This window comes from Phascolarctos cinereus, unplaced genomic scaffold (assembly GCF_003287225.1).
Source record: "Phascolarctos cinereus isolate Bilbo 61053 unplaced genomic scaffold, phaCin_HiC Scaffold_2;HRSCAF=192, whole genome shotgun sequence".
Taxonomy (NCBI): domain Eukaryota; kingdom Metazoa; phylum Chordata; class Mammalia; order Diprotodontia; family Phascolarctidae; genus Phascolarctos; species Phascolarctos cinereus.
The window spans coordinates 125,790,470-125,810,916 of NW_027555625.1; positions in this window are offsets into that span (position 1 = coordinate 125,790,470).

Consider the following 20,447-nt stretch of genomic DNA (forward strand, 5'->3'; position numbering starts at 1 on the left):
AAATGAGCTCCATAGCACAGGGATTATAGGACTGAGAACTGAAAGGAACCAGAGACATGAAGTGTGACCTGCCCCAGGCTACACAGAGAGTGCAGAGCACACTCAGGACTTGAATCAAGTACCTCTGGGTCAAGCATTTATTATGTGTTTATTAGGCACTGTATTCAAGGTTTGACCTATGAATAGAAAGAAAAAAATAAGTCCTAGTTTCAAGTATCTTACATTTTATTTTATTGGTGGAGCCAACATACACATACACATATGTATGTATACATATATATGCACACATATACATATATACGCATGCATACGTATGGAGAGAGAGAGAGAGAGAGAGAGAGAGAGAGAGAGAGAGAGAGAGAGAGAGAGAGGAGAGAGAGAGAGAATCAGCTTAAATGAGCCTTGAAAGAAGAGAGAGATTCTATGAGGCAAAGATGAGAAGGCAATGTATTTAAAGAATGGAGTACAATGGAATGGAGACAGGAGATGAAGTGAAACTGTGAGGAACAGAAAGAAGGACAGTTTGGTTGGACCATAGTGTGGTGTAAGGGAAAGAAATATGTAATGTGGTTAAAAAGATATTTGGGGCCAAATGGAGAGGGCTTTCAAAGTCAAACAAAAGAGGTTAAATTAGATCCTAGAAACAATAGTAATGCACTAGAACTTATTGATTAACAGAATGACATGGCCATATTTGTGTTCCAAGAAAATCACTTAGATGTCTCTATGGAGGATGTATTGGAAAGAGAGACAAGGCAAAGGAAACAATTAGAGAGCTAATGCAATAATCTAGATGAAAGATGATGAGGCCTTGAATGAAAGTGGAGGTTGTATGAGTAGAGGAAAGGAGATATTGTGGAGCTAAAAACAAGATTTGGAAGCTGATCTTTCTTACAGTTTCTGTGAGTTGTAATTCTCATAGAGAGTGAGGAATCCTCTAGCTAACCTAACAGTCATTTAGCTTTCTTGGGTGAATGGGAAGTATTTATTCAAATTTCATAGAAAATGGGGTATCCCCTCACAGGAAACTTCTAAAGGGGCAAAAAATATTTGCTATCATCCTTATTATAGCTCTCTTAGGAAGAGAGGATATTTGGTTATTGGGTCAGGGAACATCAAATGGTAATAAGTAATGAGTCTAAGTATCAAATTAGGCCACAGAACAGGTTACATCCCTGATGCTTATGAGATCTTTGTTATTTTATTCAAATATTTCAAAGCTATGATAGAAACAGGTAAATGGTGACAGCTATTTTTTAATCTATTTGGTGGGTTGGATATTTCTGCCCATCATAATTATTTCATCTTGGGATGACTTTATGAATTGACTCTGAAATCACTTCCTTATTGATGTCAGCATACTCTTTTATATTTTTGTTACATTATTTGTATTAAATTCTTCCTTCAGTGCTGCTTATGCTGGATTTTTAAAAATATTCTAGTGGTGAAAGGTATCCTAGAAAAAATTAGGATATATATCTTATAGAACTTGTATAGCCCAGTGAAGTTGTTCAAGTCATCTTAATAGGTTTCCTTTCCCCTGGGAGAGTTTCAAAGAAGAGAGTGATCAACAGTGTCACAGACTATAGAGAAGTCAAGAAAAATGAAGCTTGAGGAAAGGACCTTAATTTGGCAACTAAGAGATCATTAGTAACTTTGGAGAGAACAGTTTCAAGTGGAATTATAAGGTTGGAAGTCAGATCATAATGGATTAAGAAGAAGGCAAGAGGAGAGAAAATAGAGGCACATCTTGTAGATGAGCCTTTTGGAAGAGTTTTGTTACAAAGGGCAAAAGAGATGTAGGAATAGGGAACAGAACCAAGAGGGTGTATCAGAGGCAAGCCAGCTGAATGTTCTCAACATTTCCCAAATAACAACTTGACATAAAACCTCAAATCAGATTTTGAAGTAGCAGAGCCAACAAAGGTCAGGGTGAGACAGTTTTGGGGCTTAAGAAAGCTTAGGAGGTCAGCAGAAGTTTATAACACTAATGGAGACCTGGCCAGAGCCTACACAGACAGCAGCAACAGCAACAACTGAAGTGACTTCAGGAGATCTCAGCCCAGAGACAGTAAAAAGGGTTAGACAACTCATCAGAAAGTTTTACAGGGGACTATTTTCTGGCACTGGTATAGCTGAAATTGGTTGGGAACTTTATTGCCAACATAAAGCTCTGGATTACAGTTCCAGGCAGAGAAGAATACTAGTACTTTAGTTGCAGGGGACCAGGAGCCCTTCCTAGGTAAAGAACAGAACATAGAAAAAGAAAGCAGTGACCACTCTTCTTCAAGGATGGCCTTGGAAGCACCAAAAACTTGCAGATCTGTCAGAATTAGCTCTGAAAAAAAGAGTGGCAAGAAAAATCCTGAAGCTTGGGACAATGCCTCTCAACACTGAACAGAGCTCAGTTTTTATGTAAAGTTCAAAGTCAAGAATTAGGCTAGAAAAATGACCCAGGAACAAGAAATATTTTGACCATAAAAAGCTACAATGTTCTTACAGTGGAGGGAAGACTAAGATATAAACTCAAAAGAAGACAACAAAGAGAAATGCTAATTGGACTCAAGGAAGAATTAAAGAAAGGGATAAGAATGGGAATGGAAAAAATGGGTAAATAAATGAGAGTGATGCAAGAAAATTATGAAAAGAAAATTAACAGTTCGGTAAGAGGCACAAAAACACTGAAGAAAAAAAACCTTAAAAAACAAAATTGGCCTAATGGTAAAAGGCAAAAAAAAAAATCACTGAAGAAAAGAATTCCTTAACAAGAAGAGACAAAACAGAAAAATAGGTACAAAAGCTCAATGAACAAAATAATTCATTAAAAAATAGAATTAGGCAAGTGGAAGCTAAAATGAGACATCCTGAAACAATAAAACAAAATCAAAAGAATGATAAAGTAGGAGAAGAAATAGAAGGAAGTGGGATGGAGGAAAAAGACACACTTGGTAACTGTGAATGTGAATGTGATGAGCTCACCCATAAAATGGAAGCCTTTAGCATAATGGATTATAAAGTAGAATCCAAAAATGTGTGGTTTACAGAAGCCACACTTGAAGCAGAAAGACACATACAGAGTTAAAATAAAGGGATATGACACAGAATCTAATATGCTTCTGCTAAACTAAAAAAAAAAAAACTTAAAATAAGAGACAGGGATAGCAATCCTAATCAGGCAGCTAGGCAGTGCAATGGAGAAAGTGCCTGGAAAGTGTCTGGAAGACTCATCTTCCTGAGTTCAAATCTGGTCCAACACATTCTGGACTAGTCACTTAACCCTGTTTGCCTCAGTTTCATCAACTGTAAAATGAGCTGGAGAAGAAAATGGCAAACTACTCCAGAATCTTAGCCAAAACTTGGATATGACTGAAATGACTGAATGATAACTAAAGCAACCATAATCTCAGTCAAAGCAAAAGTAAAAATAGGCCTAATTAAGAGGAATAAACAGGAAAGTAAGTTTTGCTAAAGGATACCATAGACAATATGGGCAACTATGTGGCACAATGAATAGAGTTTGGACTTGGAGTCAGAAGACCTTAGTCCAGCCTCTGACACTTACTAACTTTGTGATCCTGGGAAGGTCATTTAACCCTGTTTGCCTTAGTTTACTCATCTGGAAAATGAGCTGCAGAAGGAAATGACAACCACTCCAGAATCTTTGCCAAGAAAACCCCCAAACAGATAATAGTTGAGCACGACTGAAAACAACTAAACAACAATCATAGATAATACAGTAAAATTTAAAAAAAAAAAAATATATATATATATATATACCACATTTCTCTGATAAAGCCTCATTTCTCAGATACTGAGTATAGCATTGAATCAAATTTATAAAAACAAAAGCCATTCCCTAATTGATGGCTACTACTACTACTACTACTACTACTACTACTACTACTACTACTACTGCTACTACTGCTACTACTACTATTACTACTACTATAACCACCACCATTACCACTACCTCTACTATCACTATTACTACTACTAACACTACTACTACTACCACTACCACAAACACCACTACAACTCCCGTCTCCCACACTACTACTACTATTGCTATGATTAAAGCACACTCAGGTTTGGTTTTTATCCTCATGTAGACAGTTGTACAGTCATGTTTTCCTTATTCTGACACAATCTTTCTTGAGTTAAAATCTAATAAGAGAAATGACATATTTAAAAAATGAAAAAGAGGCACTAACATTGTGCTGAGAGTTCTTAAGAAAGGAAAAATGTTTCTGATCCTAGATCCTCTCTCATTTTACAGGGATGCCTATAAAAACAACAACAACAACAACAGCAAACAACACAAAGTCTATTTCTTTACCTATATGTTTTGCATCCAAAATGGAGATTAAGATCAACCCAAGTATGTTTTAGTGGATGGCTGGTATTTCATTGAAATTTTAACCACCTTACTGAGTCAATAAATAAGAATGTCCATCTATGAAATGTGAAAAAACTGTCTCCCTCTGTACAAAGTGCCCAAGGTTTAAAGCCTTCGCACAGCATAAACGTATTTATCTCATTCCTTCTTTTTTGTAAATAGGATTTTTTCTAATTGCACATGTAGTTTTCAACACTTATTTTTATAAGATCCTGAGTTCCATTTTTTTTCTTCCTCCTTCCTACACTCCCTACCCAAGATGGCAAGCAATCTAAGTTATTCATGTGCAGTCATTTTAACATATTTCCACATTAGCCATGTTGAAAGAGAAGAAACAAAACAAAAGGGAAAAGTCACAAAAAATGAAAATAATATGCTTTGATCTGCATTCAGATGGCATATTTTTCTCTGGATATGGTTACCATTTTTTCATTATGAGCCTTTTGAAATTGTCTTGGATCACTGTACTGCTGAGAAGAGCTAAGTCTATTATACTTGATTATCACAGCATGTAGCTTTTACTGTGTACAATGTTCTACTGGTTTTGCTCAATTCATTCGCCATCAGTTCATGTAAATTCTTCCAGGTTTTTCTGAAATCATACTGCTTTGTCATTTCTTATAGCAAAATAGTATTCCATTGCATTCATATAACACAACTTGTTCAACCATTCCCCAATTGATGGGCATCCCTTCAATTTCCAATTCTTTGCCACAACAAAAAGAGCTGCTATAAATGTTTTTGTACATGTGGGTCCTTTTCCCTTTTTATGATCTTTAGGGGATATAGAACTAATAGTAATATTGCTGGATCAAAGGGTATGCACAGTTTTTTTGGCATAGTTCCAAATTGCTCTCCAGAATGGTTGGATCAGTTTGCACCTCCATTAATAATGCACTAGTGTCCCAATTTCCCCACATACTTTCCAACATTTATCATTTTCCTTTTCTGTCATATTGGCCAATCTGATAGGTATGAGGTTATTTTAATTGGTATTTCTCTAATCAATAGTTATTTAGAGCATTTTTTCCATATAACTATAGGGATAGCTTTAATTTCTTCATCTGAAAATTGCCTGTTCATATCCTTTGACCATTTATCAATTGGGGAATGACTTGTATTCTTATGAATTTGATTCAATACGCTATATATTTTAGAAATGAGGCCTTTATCAGAAACACTGGCTATAAAAATTGATTACCACTTCTCATATTAGTTGAATTGGGTTTTTTGTGCATTTTTTAAAATTTAATGAAATCAAAATGATCTATTCTGCATTTCTTAATGTTCTCTATCTCTTGTTTGGTCATAAATTCTTCCCTTATCCATAGATCTAACAGGTACACTATTCCTTCCTCTCCCAATTTGCTTATGGTCTCATCATTTATATCTAAATCATGTACCCATTTTGACCTTATGAGATATTGGTCTATGCTTAGTTTCTGCAATACTGTTTTCTAGTTTTCCATAAGTTTTGGTTAAATAGCGAGTTCTTATCCTAGAAGCTGGAGTGTTTGGATTTATCAAATAGCAGATTGTTATAGGCATTTACTATTGTGTCTTGCATCCCTAACCTGTTCCACTGATCCACCACTCTATTTATCAGCCAGTACTAAACAGTTTTGATGATTGCCACTTCATAATACAATTGTAGGGATGGTAGCACTAGGCCACTTTGCTTTGCTTTTTTTTTTTTTTAAATTAATTCCCTCGATATTCTTGACCTTTTATTCCAGATGAATTTTGTTAATATTTTTTCTAGCTGTACAAAATATTTTTGGTAGTTTAACTGGAATGACACTAAGTAAATTAATTTAGGTAGAATTGTCACTTTTATTATATTAGCACAACCTACCCATCAGTAATTGACATTTTCCCAATTGTTTAGATCTGAGTTTATTTGTGTGAAAAGTACTTCTTAATTATGTTCATATACTTCCTAGATTTTTCTTGGCAGGTAGATTCCCCAATATTTTATATTGCCTGCAGTTCTTTTAAATGGAATTTCTCTATCTTGCTAATGGGCTTTGTTGGTAATATACAGAAACGTTCATGACTTATGTGAATTTTTTTATATCCTGCAACTTTGCTAAAGTTGTTAAACATTTCAAGTAGTTTTTTACTTGATTCTCTAGGATTCTCTAAGTACACCATCATATCATCTGCAGAGTGATAGCTTTGTTTCCTCATTGCCTATTCTATTTTCAATTTTTTTCTTCTCATTGCTAATGCTAGTATTTCTAATGCACTGTTGACCAAAAGTAGTGATAATGGGCATCCTTCTTTCATACCTGATCTTATTGGGAAGGCTTCTACTTTATCCCCATTACATAAAATGTTTGCTGATGGTTTTGGAGAGGAACTGCTTATCATTTTAAGGAAAACACCATTTGTTCCTGTACTCTCTAGTGTTTTTTATAGGAATGGGTTTTGTATATTGGTAAAAGCCTTTTCTGTATCTATCGAGATAATCATATGATTCCTGTTAGTTTTGTTGTGGATATGGTCAATTATGCTGATAGTTTCCCTAATATTGATCTAGCCCTGCATTCCTGGTATAAGTACCACCTGGCCATATTATATTATCTTTGTGATAAATTGTTGTAATTTCTTTGCTAATATTTTATTTGAAATTTTTGCATCAACATCCTAATCAGTGTATAATTTTTTCCCTGTTTTGGCTCTTCCTGGTTTAGGTATCAGTATCATATATGTATCATAAAAAGAATTTGGTAGGATTTCTGCTCCTTTTTAAAAAATAGTTTGTATAGTATTGGAATTAATTGTTCTTTAAATGTTTAATAGAATCCAATTTTACATTCATCTGGCCTTAGAGATCTTTTCTTAGGGAAGTCATTAATGGCTTGTTTAATTTCTTTTTCTAAAATAGGATTATTTAATATGTTATTTCCTCAAATGCTAATCTTGGTAATTTATGTTTTTGTACATATACATTCATTTCACTTAGATTGTCAGATTTATTGTTATACAGTTTGGCAGAATAGCTCATAATTATTGCATTGATTTCCTCTTCATTGATGGTTAATTCACCCTTTTCAGTTTTGATTCTGGTAATTTGTTTTTCTTATTTCTTCTTTTTAATCAAATTAACCAAAAGTTTATTCATTTTATTCTTTGTTTTCACAAAGCCATCTCTTAATTTTATTTATTAGTTTAATAGTTTTTTTTATTTTCAATATTATTTATCTCTCCTTTGATATTCAGAATTTCTAATTTGGTTTTTAATTGGAGATTTGTAATTTGTTATTTTTTTCCTAGAGTTTTTAGTTGCAAGCCCAATTCACTGATCTCCTCTTTCTCTATTTTATTCATATAAGCTTTAAGAGATGCAAAATCCCCCCTAAGAACAGCTTTGGCTGCATCCCATAAGTTTTGATATGTTGCCTCATTATTGTTGTTCTCTAGATTATTTAGTTTCCAATTTGTTTTAGCCCATATTTCCATGGCCTTTTATTTCACATAATTTTTATTGCATCATGATCTGAAAAAGGATGAATTTAATATTTCTTCCTTTCTGCATTTGACTGTGAGGTTTTTATGTACAAATACAAGGTCAATTAAGGGATTGTTTTCTTGAGGTAGCTTTTGTAACTAATTTTTCATTTGGCCAATTCTACTTTTAAAAGAATTCTTTTCTTCAGTCTTTTTGTGTGCTTTCTTTTCTAAGCTGTTGACTCTTTTTCAATAATTCTCTTCATAACTACTTTTTTTCCCTCCTAATTATTCTTTTACTTCTCTTACTTGTTTTTTAAAATCTTTTTTGATCTCTTCCAAGAGAACTTTTTGGAAGTGAGACAGATTCATTTTCTTTGTTTTTTAAATTTATATATTTTTAGCTTTAAATATTCACTTCCACAAGATTTTGAGTTCCAAATTTTCACCCCATCTCACCCCTCCCTCCACCCCAAGATGGCATGCATTCTGAATACCCCTTCCCCTAGTCTTCCCTCCCTTTTGTATATTACCCACTTCTCTTATCTCCTTCTCCTTCTATTTTCCTGTAGGGCAGCATAGATTTATTTCTGTATCCCATTTCCTATATTTCTTATTTCCCAATTCGCATGTGAAAACTCTTTTTTGAACATGTGTTTTTTAAAATTTGGGGTTCCAAATTTTCTCCCTTCCTCCCTCTCCACCCACCCTCATTGAAAAGGCAAGCAACTCAATATAGGTTATACATGTACAGTTATGCAAAACCTAGTAGTCATGTTGTGAAAAACTAACTCTATTTCCCTTAATCCTATCCCCCACCATTTATTCTATTTTTTCTTTTGACCCTGTCCCTCCTCAGAAGTGTTTGCTTCTGATTACCCCCTCCCGCAATCTGCCCTCCCCTCTATAATCTCCCTGCTCTCTTGTCCCCTTCCCTCCCTATTTTCTTGTAGGGTAAGATAGATTTCCATACCCAAATGAGTGTGTATGTTATTCACTCATTCCCTCTCACCTTCCCCTGTTTCCCCTCCACTATAAGAGCATTTTCTTTTCTGTTTTTTTTTTGTGAGATAATTTACCCCATTCTACCTCTCCCTTTCTCCTTCTCCCAGTGAAATCCTCTCTCACCATTTAATTTTATTCTCCACATATCACCCCCTTCATCTTCAACTCACCCTGTGCCCTCTATGTATGTATATATGTATGTATGTATGTATGTATGTATGTATGTATGTATCTATCTATCTATCTATATATCCATCTATCCATACATACATATAATTTTTTCCCCCTCCAACTACCCTAATATTGATACAGGTCTCATGAGTCACAAATATCATCATTCCACCCAGGAATGTAAAAAGTTCCATTTTAATAGGTCTCTTATGATTTATCTTTCCTGTTTAGCTCTTCATGTTCCACTTGAGTCTTGTATTTGAAAGTCAAATTTTCTATTCAGCTCTGGTCTTTTCATCAAGTATGCTTAAAAGTCCTCTATTTCACTGAAAATCCACTTTCTCCCCTGCAGGATTATACTCAGTTTTGCTAGGTAGGTGATTCTTGGTTGGAATCCTATCTCCTTTGCCCTCTGGAATATTATATTCCATACCCTGTGGTCCCTTAATGTAGAAGCTGCTAAATCTTGTGTTGTCCTGATTGTGTTTCCACAATACTTGAATTGTTTCTTTATGGCTGTTTGCAATATTTTCTCCTTGACCTGGGAACTCTGGAATTTGGCTACAATATTCCTAGGAGCTTTCCTTTGGGGATCCCTTTCAGGAGGAGATCAGTGGATTCTTTCAATTTCTATTTTGCCCTCTGGTTCTAAATATCAGGGCAGTTTTCCTTGATAATTTCTTGAAAGATGATGTCTAGGCTCTTTTTTTGATCATGGCTTTCAGATAGTCCCATAATTTTTAAATTCTCTTTCCTGGACCTATTTTCTAGGTCAGTTGTTTTTCCAATGAGATATTTCACATTGTTCTCTAATTTTGCATTCTTTTGAATTTGTTTTACAGTGTCTTGATTTCTCATAAAATCACTAGCTTCCAATTGCTCCATTCTAATTTTTAAGGAAGTATTTTCTTCAGTAGGTTTTTTGATTTCCTTTTCCATTTGACCAATTTTGCCTTTTAGGGAATTCTTCTCCTCATTGGCTTTTTGGACCTCTTTTGCATTTGGGTTAGGCTATTTTTTAAGGGGTTATTTTCTTCAGTATTTTTTTGGGTCTCATTTAGCAACCCGTTGACTTGTTATTCATGATTTCCTTGCATTGATCTCATTTCTCTCCCCAGTTTTTCCTCTACTTCTCTTACTTGCTTCTCAAAATCATTTTGGAGCTCTTCCAACACCTGGGACTGCTTCATATTTTTCTTGGAGGCTTTGGATGTAGGAGCTTTGCTTTGCTGTCTTCTTCTGGTTATATGTTTTGATCTTCTTTGTTACCAAAAAAAGATTCCATGGTCTGACTCTTTTTGTGAGGTTTGGTCATGATCCCAGCCAATTATTTGAGTTATAAACCTTTTGTTAAGGTAGAGGTCTGCTTCCAATGTGGAGAATGCACTGTCCCAAGCTTCAGGGGTTTGTACAGCTCTTTTCTGAGATATTTCTAGGGACATGTAAATTTTCAGTTCTTTCAAGATGGTATGATCAAGGATGAGGTGTTTACTCCTTTCCTGGCCTGTGCTCTGGTCTATGAGTGACCACAAGCACCCCTTTCTGTCCTGGAACTGTGAGGAGGATTATCTCTATACAGCCACTGCAAGCTCCACCATGGCAGAGCTTCTCCTTGCCCCAGGACTGCCACCTAGAACTGTGACCCAGATCCAAGCACCTGAAAAGCAAGAAAATCTTGCACCAGCAGAGAGATCCCTGTAATTCACCCTATGATTAGCCACTCAATTCCCCCTCAGTCTGTGTGCCAGAAGCGAAGGAGGCAGCCACTGCCATGGGGCCAAGTTGGGGGACTGAAGGTGAAACCCCTGTCCTACTCCAAACGCAGAAAGAGACTTTTCCCACTGACCTTCTAAGTTGTATTTTATATTTCTGGGTTGAGAGGTCTGGAAACTGGCACAGCTTCCTGTGATTCACTCCTCTGAAGCTTGCTCCAAGTTCACTGCAGCCTCCACACTCATGCCAAATTGCACTCCTCTTCCCTATTGGCATGATATAGCTTTCTGATCAACCATCCAGGTTATCTTGGGCTGGAAATTTGTTTCATTGTGTCTTTTTGTGGGTTCTACTGCATTAGAATTTGTTTAGAGCCATTTTTTACAGGTATTTGGAGGGGTTTTGGGGAAGAGCTCAAGCAAGTCACGGCTTTCACTCAGCCATCTTGGCTCTGCCCCCCAGATTTATTTTCCTCTTTGAGACTTCACATGTAGGCATTTTGACAATGTTATCCTCTTCTGAGTTTTTGCTAGGATCTTCCCTGTCTCCATAATAGATTTCTATGGTCAGGCCTCATTTAAAAATGTTCATTTAAAAATATTTATTTATTACTTTATTTTAAACTTAAACGCTAAAACTTAAATACATAATATGAAAAGAAAAGAAACATTATATACTTAAATACTAACACATCAATATAAATTAAGAAAAGAAAAATAAACTTTACTATGTGCACAGTAGAACATAAGGGAAGATTCAAAATATCCAGCAATAAATTTCTACTTCAAAAAAGCCTATATAATAAATAGTACATATTGTGTTCAGAGCTGTCCTTTGTTTACTTGTAAGTTTTCTTTTAATCTCTGCTGTGCACTTTTTACTTTCTTCTTTTTCCCCTTCCTCTTCCCCTCCCCCAAGAAGGCTATAATTAAGTGTGGATACTCTCACATACACATACAGATGCATATAAATACACACACACACAAACACACAAGCACGTGTATATATGCATACACATATACACCCATCTGAGTGTCTAGATGTACACATACATATACATAATGCATATATGCACATGCATATATTCATACATGCACATACAAGCATATACATATACAGTCAGACGTACATAAACTTATATATATATATATACATATACTAAGATAGCTACAATAATACTCATATATAGACATATACATTCATATGCATCTATGTAAGACTGTACTATACTTCTTTACCCTCTGTTTCTCTGAGGGTGGATAATATCTTCCTTCATAAATCCAAGTCTTTCATATTTTTCCAAGCCAAGCAACTCATTATTTCCTATGCCACAGCAATATTCCAACCTTGTAAAGTCTAGTTATTTTTAATAGACTATTTTTGCTCATTTTTAAAAGTTGAATTCTCCTACTAGGGTATAGGGGGCACTGTCCCAAGTTTCTTGCAGTAGGGTCCACAGTCCTGGTCACTGGCCTTCTGCACCAAGGACTCTGGGGCTTGAAGGTTACCTGCTGTGTGGCGCTGCCTAATTGTGCTTGTTGTGCCCTGAGTTCTAGGGCTGGCAGTTTCCCTGCTGTGCTGGGCGGTAGACCTCACTGTTGGTCTGCTGAGCTACCCAAGTGAGACAGACTTTTCCTGAAGTTGTAAGTTATCTTGGGCAGGAAAATTGTTTCCCTCTGCATTTTTGTGGATTCTATCTGTCTAGAATTCTTTTAGAGGCTTGATTTAATGTTGTTGCTGAGGGAAATTGAGGAGAGCTCAGTCAGCTTCCTGGCTTCACTCTGCCATCTACCTTATTCTTTCAAAACTATCAGATCGAAATTTTTTTTTGTCATCACTTGCCACAGATAATAACATGTTCCCGTGCTTGAGTCAGTATAAAACTTTATGATATTATTGACTTCCGTATAGCTCCATCGGACCTCAGTGTTATTGATTTAATGACTTGTTCCTTTTTCCTTCCTTTTTTTTTTATTCAGCTCCACAGTTACTCTTCAGTTTATTAGAATAGCAGAGCTCAGAGCTTTTTATTACATAACTACAAACTTAATTCCATGGACACTTGCCCATAAATTACTCACCAACTGCTCAAATGCAGAGGCAGGGTATAATAAATATCAAGGTGACAGATATCAGGCCTTGTTTGACTTTGAATCCCCTTTTGCTCTTTTCCTTCTGAAGATATAGTCTTGTTGGGAAAAAAAAACAAACACATATGAATGCACATATACATATATACAAGTGTACATACAAGCATATATATACATATATATATGTATAGGCATGCATATGTAGTGTGTATCTCTATTAATGTGTATAAATATGTGTATGCATATGTATACATTTATGTGTATACTTGTGTGTGTGTGTGTGTGTGTGTGTGTGGTGTATCAGACCAAAATGAATTTAAAGGAAAAATGTCACTTGGCATGTCGTATGATTTAGCCTATTAGCAGGTGGCACAGTGCTACATTGAGAAAAGAGTAAAATGCCACATCCATGGCCAGAATGGAAGGATTTTGAGCAAGTGGCATTACTGGGTAGCAACTTGGCAAGCTCTGACATTAATGCTTTTATTAGGTTCAGCTGTGGACTGGAGGAGCTGTTGTTTCCATAGTTTGTTGGTGTGAAAATGTTGTCCCTCAGGCTGATGCAGGACTGTATGGAGAGGTAATTGTTGCTGATAGCAAAATTGATAGGACCAGGCAATTGGGAAGAAAATGCAGTTTCTTCCCTATATTTTTTATGTCAGAAATGGAAAAAAAAGAAAGAAAATATTTGGGGGGGGGGACAGGACCAATTGCCTAGAGGGAAGAAATTGTTATATTAGTTTGGGAAAGGTGGCAATGTGAGCCATTTTAAAAATTTCCTGAATTGCTATCCAATTTTTAATTGCTTTGCCTGCAAAAATTATGCATTCCATTCAGAAGTTATATCAGGTATTTATCTTTTGGAACCTTACTAGATCTATGAATCAACCTAATGAATATCTGCATATGACATGTGAAAATTGGGGTTCCTGCTTCCTGGTGATCAGATTGTGCCTATTCCTAATAACAGTACAGAAAGGATGAGATTGTAAAATTCGCCTTATCTTGATATCTTATTGTTGTTTTCCATCCAATATTGATGCTTCTTTCTCTTCCTTAAGAGGTTTTTTTTTTGTATAGTCCCAGAATGCTATCATTTTAAATTAGCTCCAGGTGGCAATAGGTTGTGTTTTCAACAGTATACAGCCTGTTTGCTGTACTCATCATTCCCCAAAAGGAATATAAACAGTCTACCCGACTTGCACACTATCCTTAGGACAACATAATGGATATTGGCTGGTGTTGGTTATGGTCTCCTCATGTCCTATTAAGCTTGAGAAAACACAGGATGCTCTGATGGGATTATAATTGGGCATATGTATAATGCTGAGTCTATCTGGTGCATTTTTCTTTTTGATATTTGACATAGAGGTTTACAATCGTAAATTGATTATCATTTCTGTCCATTTCAGTAGCAGTAAGCCTCCTTATACACAATACAAAACCAAAGTCAATTCTATGAAAAAAGTCAATCCAACTAGCTCTTTAACTCTAATCAGTTCAAATGAAGGGATTGCACTAGATGACCTTGAAGATCTTTTCTAATTCCGTAGTCATGATTTATGACAAAATATATTGATACTAATTTTGTCTTATGTGAAAAATACAGCTGGAAATGCAAAGATGAGAAGAAACAGACCTACACTACACTCCTTGTCCTCAAGGATCTGGCAATCTAAAAAGATATACACATGATTCAATTCAATTTAACACCTACTCATTAATCATTTATTGTATGCAAAAACCCCTCTAGAGCTACAGAGAAAAATGTAATAGTCTCTTCCATGAGGAGAACAGAGGACAGGCCAAAGAACTGTGGAAAACTAGAAAAAGGCAAAATGGCTAAGGGCTAAGGAAATGAAGAAATAGGGTAGTCCATAAAAAAAAAGCATCATCTGAATAGTGCCTTGAAAGATTAGTAGAATACTGATAGGTGATTATATGGAATAGTTCATTCTAGGTATGGGGTACAAATGGCCTGCACAGATATACAGAGATAAAAAAGCATGTTAAGATCACAGAACAACTAGTAGTCTAGTTTGTCTGGATTGTAAAGATTGGTGGTAGGAGAGTGAAATAAGCCTGGATCCAAATTCTAGATGGTATTAAATGCCAGGCTAAGGAGGTTGAATAATAAAAGTGGTTGATTAAAAATAACTCATTTTAAACTAATTTGAGTTTCATAGCAACCCTGTGAACAAATTAATGAGATATTGGTATACCCATTTTGTAAATGAGGACACTGAATTCCAGAGATGCAAAATCATAAAACTAGTGGTCATAAAACCAAAGAGGTAAGCTTTGATTGACTCTTCTCCATATCTTCCCCTTTGAGTGGACATAGGTCCTTTCAAAGTTTGGTAGCTCCTATTCTAGATCTCTTAATTTTAAATAGACAGCAGATGAACATATGGACCACTCCTTTGTTATTCCTTCTTTTTACCACTTCTACCTATTCCTCTCTAGTTGTACATCTATTTGATGGCATTCTCAATGTGTCTTATCTTACACAGTTATTCATTTGTAATGTCTTGTAGGCTGTTCAAGACCACTGTATGACTGAAGTTCAATGTTCATTTAAATAAAAATAAAATCATTTTTATGATGTTACACCATTTAAAATTCTAAAGTACAATTAGGGTCAGCTAGATGGCACAATGATAAACTGGCAGGCCTAGTATCACAAAGATTCATCTTTCTGAGTTCAAATCAGACCTCAGACACTTAGTAGATGTGTGACTTTGGGAAAGCCAATTAACTGTTTGTCTTAGTTTCCTCATCTATAAAATGAGATGCATAAGAAAATGGCAAAGCACTCCAATATTGTTGCCAAGAAAAACCCAAGACTGAGAAGACTGAACAACAACAACAAAAAGTACAATTGGCTTCTTAAGTTTTTAATCATTTCTTTGTGTTGAAGTCTTTCCATACCTATCAAAAATGTATTGGTCCTTTCATTATACTATATTCCCATTCATTCCTTCTGGAGACAATAATGTTATGTGGTAAAATTAGAAATGAAATTAAAAAATAGAAATTTGCAGAACTTCCAGGAGCCAAGATAGAGGAGTAAGCAGTAAGTTGATCTCACTGTCCCTTATTGACACCTAAAAACCCAGAAAATATCACCCCAGAAAAAACCCCAGGACAGCTGAGCCAGCACAGCAATGACGTGCAGCAGTCTTTTAACCCGGGAAGGTTGGGGGATTAATGATAAAGGTTCATCTCACTCTAATGGAAGGGGAACAATACAGGATGGTAGACATCCCAGCAAGCCAGTGGCAAACCCCACCTCAGCAAACCAGAAGGAGACTTGAGCCCCAGGGTGTCATGGAGGAGGCAAGCACCAATACCAGGACCTCTCAAGTGACTTGGCACAGGCAAGGGAAATGGTAGATTCCAGCTCAGAAAACTACCATGTGTGCCAAAAGTCAGGCATCCTCCAGCAAGCTTCAGCACAACTCCTGGTAGTCAGGTGTCCTCCAGCAGCCAAACCTTCCAGTGCTTCAGAGTAGCCCAGGTGAGCAGGTATCCCCCAGGGGTCAGACCACCCCCTCCAACCCTGAGAGCTTCAGTGTGGCTGACCCCAGCTCATCACTAGTCAAGGAGCCAGTCTCCTACAGCCTCCAGCTGCCAGCACCTGAAGCTCCAGCACAAAAAGTCAGTGACCAGGTCTCCGGCACCCAGCACAAGAAGCTTGGGTCAGTGCCCCCTGTGGTCCAGCAGAAGAGATCAACCTTAAAAGTAAGGAAATAGGCAAAAATCATGAGGAAAAAGCCAAAATAGACAATAACCATAGATTCTTTCTATGGCTATAGGGGAGATCAAAACACAAATTCAGAAAAGGACATTGTCAATATACCCACATCCAAAACCTCAAAGGGAAATTTGAACTGATCTCAAGCACAAAAAACCTTCTTGGAAACGCTCAAGAAGCATATTAAAAGTCAAATAAGAGAGGTGGAAGAAAAATCAGAAAAAATAACAGAAATGAGAGGTATGCAAGAAAATGTCAACAGCTTGGAAAAGGAAGGACAGAAACTGACTATAGAAAAAGGGTCCTTAAAAATACAATTGGACCAATGGGAGAAAAGTATACCAAACAAAACAACTGCTTAAAAAGTAAAATTGGCCAAAGGGAAAAGGAGGCACAAAAACTCACTGAAGAAAAGAATTCCTTAAAAAGTAAAATGGGCAAAATGGAAAAGAAGTTACAAAAGCTAATTGAAGAAAACAATTAATTAAAAATTAGAACTGGTTAAGTGGAAGTTAATTACTTTCTGAGACATCAAGAATCAGTCAAATAAAATCAAAAGAATGAAAAAAAAGAAAACATTAAACACCTCATTGGAAAAAACAACTGACCTGGAAAGTGGATCCAGGAGAGATAATTTAAGAATTATTGGTTTAACTGAAAGGCATGATTTAAAAAAAAAAAAGAGCCTAGACAACATCTTTCAAGAAATCATCAAGGAAAATTGTCCTGAGATCCTCAAACAAGAGGGTAAAATAGTTATTGAAAGAATCCACCAATCACCTCCTGAAAGATCCTATATTGAAAATGGCAAGGAATATTTTCACCAAACTCCAGAATTATCAGGTCAAGGAGAAAATACAGAAAGCAACCTGAAAGAAACAATTTAAATTTCATGTAACCGCAATCAGGATTATGCAGGACCTAGTAGCTTCTACATTAAAATACTGGAGGGCTTGGAATATGATATTCTGGAAGGCAAAAGATCTTGGAATACAACCAAGGATCAACTATCCAGCAAAATTGAACATAATCTTTCAGGGGAGGAGATGGAAATTCAGTGAAATAGGAGACTTTCTAACCTTCCTGATGAAAAAAGAAAACAGAGCTCTACAGAAAATCTGATCTTCAGATACAAGACGCGAGAGGTATAAAAGGTAATTAGGAAAGAAAAAAAAATCAAACATGTTATTCAATAAGGGCAAGCTGTTTACATCCCTACATGGAAAAATGATACTTGTAACTCTTTAGAACTGTATCTTTATTGTAACATTTAAAAGTGGTATGCATAGATAGAGGGCATGGGTATAAGTTGATTTTGATGTGATGATAGAAAACCTAATTAAGCGGTGAAAAAGGAATTGTGCTGGGAGAAGGGGAAAGGAGGAGGCAGAAAGAGTAAATTACATCGCATGAAGAGGCATAAAGACCTATTACAATAGAAGGAAAGAAGGAGGGAGATGAGTATTATTTGGACATTACTCTCTTTAGATTTGGCTTAATGAGGGAATAATATATTCAGTTAGGTATAAAAATCTGACTTACCTTATAGGAAGTAGGAGGGAGAAGGGGAAAGAAAAGAGAGGGTGTGGATAGAAGGGAAAGTAGGAGTAGTAAGGGAAAAGGGAAAGAAAAAGGATGGGCTCATAGAAGGGAGGGCAGACTGAGGGAGGCAGTAGTTAAAAGCAAAACTTTATTGAGAAGGGAAAGGGAGAAAGGAGAGAGAAAAACTTAAACCGGGGGGAAATAGGATGGAGAGAAAGACACAGATAGTAATCATAACTATGAATGTGAATGGGATGAATTCTCCCATAAAATGGAAGTGGATTGCAGAGTGGATTAAAAACCAGAATCCTACAATATACTATTTACAAGAAACACATTTTAAGCAGAGGGATACACACAGAGTAAAGGTAAAGGGCTGGAGTAGAATATATTATGCTTCATCTGAAGTGACAAAAGCAGGGGTAGGAATCCTGATCTCAGACTAATCAAAAGTAGAAATAGATCTAATTAAAAGAGATAAGGAAAGAAACTACATCCTGCTAAAGGGCACCATAGACAATGAAGTAATATCATTACTAAACACATATGCACCAAGTGGTATAGCATCCAGATTCTTAGAGAAGTTCAGGGAGTTACAGGAAGAAATAGACAGCAAAACTATACTAGTGTGGGGACCTCTTAGAACTAGATAAATATCGCCACAAAATAAGCAAGAAAGAAGTTAAAGAGGTGAATAGAATTTTTGGAAAAAAAGTAGACATGGTACACCTTTGGAGAAAAAGGCATCCTTTTCAGATCATGATGCAATAAAAATTACATATAATAAAATACCATGGAAAGGTAGACTAAAAATTAATTGGAAACTAACCTAATCCTAAAGAATGAGCTGGTCAAACAGCAAATCATATAAACAATCAATAACTTCATCCAAGAGAAGGGCAAGAATGAGATAACATAACACAGCTTATGGGATATAAACAAATCAATTCATAGGGGAAGTTTTATATCTTTAAATACTCACATGAATAAGAAAAAGAAAGAAGAGATAAATGAATTGGGTATGCAACTAAAAAACCTAGAAAAAGAACAAATTAAAAATCCCCAATTAAATGCCAAATTAGAAATTCTGAAAACTAAAGGAGAAATTAATAAAATTGAAATTAAGAGAACTATGGAACTAATAAATAAAACTAAGAGCTGGTTTTATGAAAAAAAACTTTTGGTTAATTTGATTAAAAAAAAAAAGAAAGAAAACCAAATTACCAGTATCAAAAATGAAAAGGGTATATTCACCACCAATGAAGGGGAAATTAAGACAATGATTAGAAGTTATTTTGCCCACCTGTATGCCAATAAATTTGACAATCTTAGTGAAATGTATGAATATTTACAAAACATATAAATTGCCCAGATAAATAGAAGAAGAAATAAAATACTTAACCCCACTTCAGAACAAGAAATTGAACAAGCCAGCAATGAACTCCCAAAGAAAAATCTCTGATTTACAAGTGAATTCTATCAAACATTTAAAGGAAAATTAATGTCAATACTATATAAACTATTTGGGAAAATAGGTGAAGAAGGAGTCCTATCAAATTCCTTTTATTATACAAATATGGTGTTGATACCTAAACCAGGAAGAGCCAAAACAGAGAAAGAAAATTATAGAGCAACTTTGTTAATGAATATAGATTCAAATTTTTTTTAAATAAACATTAGCATAGAGATTACAGATACTTACTATAGGGATAATACATTATGAACAAATAGGATTCGTAGCAAAAATGCAGGGCTGGTTTAATATTAGGAAAACTCAGCAAAATTAATCATATCAACAACAAAACTAACAGAAATCATACAATTATCTTAATGGATGCAGAAAAAGCTTTTGACAAAATATATCACCTATTCCTATCAAAAACACTAGAGAGATTGCCCTGATATTCTAGAACCAGAGGGTAAATTAGAAACTGAGAGAATCTCCTGATCACTCCTGAAAGAGATTCCAGGCTCTTGTTTTGATCATGGCTTTCAGATAGTCCAATAATTTTTAAATTCTCTCTCCTGGATCTATTTTCCAGTTCAGTTATTTTTCCAATGAAATATTTCACATTCTCTTCTATTTTTTTATTCTTTTGGATTTGTTTTACAGTGTCTTGATTTCTCATAAAGTCACTAGCTTCCAATTGCTCTATTCTAATTTTTAAGGAAGTATTTTCTTCAGTAAGCTTTTGGACTTCCTTTTGCATTTGGCCAATTTGGTTTTTAGGGCATTCTTCTCCTTATTGGCTTTTTGGACCTCTTTTGCCATTTGGGTTAGGCTATTTTTTAAGGTGTTATTTTCTTCAGTATTTTTTTT